Here is a 6116-nt window from a genome sequence, read left to right as displayed (position 1 = left end):
ATGAGAATGTAGATATCTCTTTGACAGGCTGATTTTGTTTCTTTTGGAAATATACCCAGTGGTGGGATAGTTGGATCATAGGGTGAGGAACCTCCATATTGTTTTCCAGATATACGTTCCATCAATGGAATACAAGGGTTCTCTTTTCTCTACCTGTTTGTCCACACTTGCTGGCTTTTGTCCTTTGGGAATTAGTTATTCTAACAGGTATGAGGTATTTGCTCATTGTGATTTTGATTTGTATCAAAATTTTTTCTTTTGAGAAACAGATGTGGGCATGTTAATCAATATCCTAACAACATGTTAACAAAATGTTAATCAATATCCTAATCAATATCCTAAGTTAGATGCCTGCCTCCTTTGTGTATTTCCTTAATACGATTACTTGTTTCTTGCTATTAAGTTGTTTGAATTCAGTTCTGTTGTTTCCTTTGATATGTGGAAGATTTTCAATCTTATGTAATCCCAATTATCTATTTTGGCTTCTGAAGTCACTTCTAAAAATCATCTCCCAGACTGATGTTGATAAAAAATTTTTCTCTCTCCTTTATTTTTCTGGTGGTGTTATAGTTTCAGGTCTTATATTTAAATCTTGAACACATTGAGCAGATTTTTTGATCAGTGAGAGATTAGGGTGTAAAATATCATTCTCCTACATATGGATATCTAGTTTTCCCAATACCATTATTGATAAGACTTTCCTTCTCAATGCTTATTGTTTTTTAAAAAAAGATTTATTTATTTTTATTACAAAGTCAGAAATACAGAGAGCAGGAGAGACAGAGGGGAAGATTCTCTGATGATTCACTCCCCAAGTGAGCCACAATGGCTGGTGCTGTGCTGATCCGAAGCCAGGAACCAGAGACCTCTTCCGGGTTTCCCAAGCGGGTGCAGGGTCCCAATGCATTGGGCCGTCCTTGACTGCTTTCCCAGGCCACAAGCAGGGAGTTGGGTGGGAAGTGGAGCAGCCGGGACCAGCGCCCATATGGGATTCCGGCGCATTCAATGCGAGGACCTTAGCCACCGGGCCACGCCGCCGGGCCCCTCAATGCTTATTATTAACATCATTGCTGAAAATCAGTTGGCTGTAAATGCATGGATCTATTTATGGCCTCCCTATTTCATTCCATTGTGTCTATCTTTGTGTTGTTTGGTTCCTAGAACTCCAGTATATTTTGAAGTCAGATTTATTATTTTTGCTTAAGATTACATTGGTTATTTGAAGTCTTTTAAAGATTTATTTATTTTTGTTGGAAAGACATATTTTACAGACAGAAAGAGAAACAGAAAGATCTCCCATCTGCTGGTTCACGCCCCCAACAGCTGCAACAGCTGGAGCTAAGCTGATCCAAGGCCAGGAGCCAAGAGCGTCTTCCAGGTGTCACAGGTGAGTGCAGGGGCCCAAGAACTTGAGCCATCCTCCACTGTCTTCTAACAAAAAAGATAAATCTTGGGCCCAGCACAGTAGCCTAGTGGCTAAAGTCCTTGCCTTGAGTATGCCAGGATTCCATATGTGCGCCGGTTCTAATTCAGGCGGCTCTGCTTCCCATCCAGCTCTCTGCTTGTGGCCTGGGAAAGCAGCAGAGGACGGCCCAGTGCCTTGGGACCCTGCACCTGTGTGGGAGACATGGAAGAGACTCCTGTTTCCTGGCTTTGAATTGGCTCAGCTCCATCCATTGCAGCAGTTTGGGCAGTGAACTGACAGATCTTCCTCTCTGTCTCTCCTCCTCTCTGTATATCTGCCTTTCCAATAAAAATAAATAAAATCTTTAAAATAAGAAAGAACTGTGTGGGGCCCGGCATCGTGCCCTAGCAACTAAAGTCCTCACCTTGAATGCGCCCAGATCCTGTATGGGCACAGGTTCTAATACTGGAAGCTCCACTTCCCATCCAGCTCTCTGCTTGTGGCCTGGGAAAGCAGTCGAGCCTTGGGACCCTGCATCCACGTGGGAGACCTGGAAGAAGTTCCTGGCTCCTGGCTTCGGATTGGTGCAGCACCGGCTGTTGCGGTCACTTGGAGAGTAAATCATCAGATGGAAGATCTTCTTCTCTGTCACTCCTCCTCTCTGTATATCTGCCTTTCCAATAAATCTTAAAAAAAAAAAAAAAAATTTCGTCAGCAGACTGCCTTCAGACCTCAATTGCAACATAAACTCCTCTGGGTCTCCAGCCTGCTGGACTCCCTCATGTGATTCAATTCCCTAAAATAAACCTATGTGTGATACACATATTTTTAATTTAATTTTTATTTTTTTTTTATTACAAAGTCAGATATACTGAGAGGAGGAGAGATAGAGAGGAAGTGGAGCTGCCGGGACTAGAACCAGCGGCCATATGGGATCAAGGCAAGGACCTTAGCCACTAGGCCACGCTGCCGAGCCCTTAATTTTTATTTTTTTAAAGTATGTATTTATTTTCCTTGTAAAGGTAGATTTACAGAGAAGAGAGACTCAGATCTTTCATCCACTGGCTCTTTCCCCATGTGGCTGCATGTGGGAGGGCTGCCAGACAGCAAACAACCGCAGTAGCCAGAGCTGAGCTGATCCAAAGCCAGGAGCCAGGAGCCTCCTCTGGGTCTCCTACACCGGTGCAGGGTCTCAAGGCTTTGGGCTATCTACTACTACTTTCCCAGGACAAGGGCTTGAAACTGGATAGGAAGTAGAACAGCTGGCACATGAACCAGTGCATATATGGGATCCTGGCACCTATGCAAGGTGAGGATTTAGCCACTAGGCTATAGTGCCATACCCCCCCCACACACACATTTTTATACACACACAGAGACAGAGAAAATTATGGACTAAATATCTTTGTCCTCTGAAATTCATGCAGTGAAGCCCTAAGTCCCAGTATGGCTATATTTGGAGACAAGGCCCCTAGAGAATAATTAAAATTAAATAAGGCTATAAGGGTGAGACTCCAATCCAAGATTAATATCATCATGAGAAGAGTCATGAGAGAACAGGCTACACGAGCACAAAATGAGCAAGTGGGTATGTAAGGGAAGAGTCCTCACTGGAAACCAAACTGGACCTTCATCTTGGGACACGTTACCAGTGAGGAAATCAATTTGTGGGGCTTGGTGTGCTGATATAGCATGACAATCCCCTGCCTGTGGCATCAACATCCAATATGAGCAATGGCTCAAGTCTCAGCTGCTGCACTTCCCATCCAGCTCCCATGCTAAGGGACTGGGAAAGCAGCAGAGGCTGGCTCAAGTCCTTGGGCCCCTGCACCTATGTGTGAGACCTGGAAAAGACTCCTGGCTCCCAGCTTCAGACTGGCCCAGCTCTGGTCATTACGGCCTTTTGGGAAGTGAACCAGCAGATGGGAGATTCTCTCTCTCTCAGTTTTGCCTTCTATTTCTGTAACTCAAGTAAAATAAATTAAAAAAGAGAAACTTCTGTAGTTTAAGCTTCCTAATGTATGGTATACTGCTTCCATACATACATATTTATACATATTCTTTTAATTGTTTATCTAGACACCCCAGCTACTAAAACAGTCCTCCTTGATGATTCTTGGTCATTATCTACTACCTTCACTCCTTTTAAAATATTGTTATTTGAAAGCAGAGGGTCAGATGGAATCTTCAATCTGCCAGTTCATTTTCCCAAATGCCCACAAAAGCCAGGGCAAGGGGCCCAGCATGGTAGCTTAGTAGCTAAAGTCCTTGCCTTGAATGTGCCCGGATCCTGTATGGGCACAGGTTCTAATCCCGGTCGCTCCACTTCCCATCCAGTTCCGTGCTTGTGGCCTGGGAATGCAGTTGAGGACAGCCCAAAGCCTTGGGACCCTGCACCCGTGTGGCAGACCTGGAAAGAGGTTCCTGGCTCCTGGCTTCAGACTGGCTTAGCTCCAGACATTGCAGCCACTTGGGGAGTGAACCAACGGATGGAAGATCTTTCTCTCTGTCTCTCCTCCTCTCTGTATACCTGCCTTTCCAATAAAAATAAATCTTTAAAAAAAAAAGCCAGGGCAAAGTGAGTAACTGGAAACTCAATCCAGGTCTCCTATGTGGATAACAAGAGACCCAAGTGTTTGAGCCATTAGCTGCTGCCTCTCGGTGCATACCAGCAGAAAGCTAGAACTGGAAGCTGACTGACCTTGAACCCAGGCACTCCTCTGTGGGACACCAGCATTTCCAGTGGCACCTTTTTTTTTTAATGATTCCAGATATATTAGCAGGGAGCTGAACTGAAAACAAAGTAACTGGAACTCAAACCAGTATTCCAATATGGTATGTGAGGATTTCAACTCGTGGCTTAACTCTCCTTGTCACAAGGCCTACCCCCAAGCAGCACCTTAACCATTGCACTAAACAACCACCCCTTCCCAGCCCATCTTTCCTATCACTACTTCTCCTTTGTAACTTTAACCTCTAACAATCCTCAACAAATATATTCGTTTTTCCTATTAAAACATCCCACAGTCCTACGTCTCACTACCCAGCCCACATGTATGCTGGTGGGTGTTGCCATCTTGTCTAGCCTGGCTGCCCCCTGCCCCGGTTCTCGTGCTCACCGGTGGCCACTCTCCCTACCAGGCCCATTCCTAGCCCCAGATCTTGCACTTACCAGTGGGTACTGCGGTTCAGTCTGACATGAATTGCACCCAGTCCCAACACTTGCCAGCAGATACTGTAGCAAAGACTGGCCAGCTTGTACTTATTTTGGCTCTTGCATACACCAGTGCATGCGCTGGACTATCCCAGCCTCAAATCCAACTTACACACAGGCCATGTAGCCTGCCCGAGTCTGTCTAGCCCGCCCCCCACCCCAGTCCCAGCTCTCATGCTCACCAGCAGGAGCACTAGCCCAGCAGGGCAGCCCTAGCAGCTCTCCTATCACCCCCTGCTGGCCTGGGGGCTCGTGTGTACCAGTGGGTGCTGTGGCCCAGTCTGGCATCCCCCACCTCACCTCAGCATTTGCAGGCAGCCACTGCAGCATGCCTTGACTGTAGCACCTCCCCCCAATTCTAGTTCATGTTGGTGGGCGCCGTAGCCAGGCCCAGCATGCCAGCCCCAGGCCTCAGCCCTGGCCCTAATGAGAACTAGCAGGTGTGGCAGCCCAGCCCAGCCCAGGCCGGCCTGAATCCTGTCCTGGCTCTTACATCTCCCAGCAGGTGCTGCAGACTGGCCCAGATTTAGGCTTAAATCTTTAAGCCACAGAAACACGACTCCAAATTATCTCAGTGGAAATAAAAATAATTTATTTGTTCACAGAACCAAAGAGCACGGAAATAGCTGCTTCACTCACGCACAGCAGAATCCAGAGCCCCAAAGCAGGCAAGTAGTCTTATTTTCCGCCTTCTTTGCCTTGACTTCATTCTCAGAAAGACTCCTCTTGGTGGTGTGATGTCGACCAGAGGCTTCAAGCTTATATACCTGCTTGTCAGCACCAGCATAAAGAAGACCTTTTTCCCCAAAGGTTCTAACAGTCCTGGAACTGAGTCTCATGGAGCAGCTGGGACATGAACTGGTGCCCATATGCTATGCTAGCACTTGCAGGTGGAAGATTAGCCTGTCGAGCTATGATGCTGGCTCCTTTCTCCAATTTTTTAAAAAAGATTTATTTATTGTTTGGTTTAAAAGACATAGACAAAAAGAAACAGGGACAGCCATAGTGAGAGTAAGGGCAACAGGAGGAGACCTTCCAAATGGCCACAAAAGCCAGGACTGGGCCAGGCTGGAGCCAGGGGCTAGGACTCCATCATGGTCACATGGGTGGTAGGGGTCCAGAAATGGCGGAGCCTGGACTAGTACTGAGATATGGGATCCCAGTGACATAAGTGGTGGTTTACCTCACTGTGCCACAACACCGGCCTTGGATTTCTCCAATTTTAGATTTATTTTTCTACATTTGAAAGGCAGAGTGTCAGAGTGGAGGGAGAGATCTTCCACCTGCTAGTTTAATCCCGAAACAGCCATAACATCCAGGCTGTGCCAGACCTAAGCCCAGAGCCCGCAGGTTCATCCCAGTATTCCATAAGGGTTAGGTGGTCGTCCTCTGCTTGTTCTTCAAGTGACTAGCAGGGAGCTGGATTTCAAGTGATGCAGCCAGGCCTGCTGTATAAGCAGCAGCTTTACCCACTAAGCCAAAACACCAGTCCTTGAT

Source organism: Ochotona princeps, chromosome 14 (assembly GCF_030435755.1).
Source record: "Ochotona princeps isolate mOchPri1 chromosome 14, mOchPri1.hap1, whole genome shotgun sequence".
Taxonomy (NCBI): Eukaryota; Metazoa; Chordata; class Mammalia; order Lagomorpha; family Ochotonidae; genus Ochotona; species Ochotona princeps.
This window is presented reverse-complemented; position numbering follows the sequence as displayed.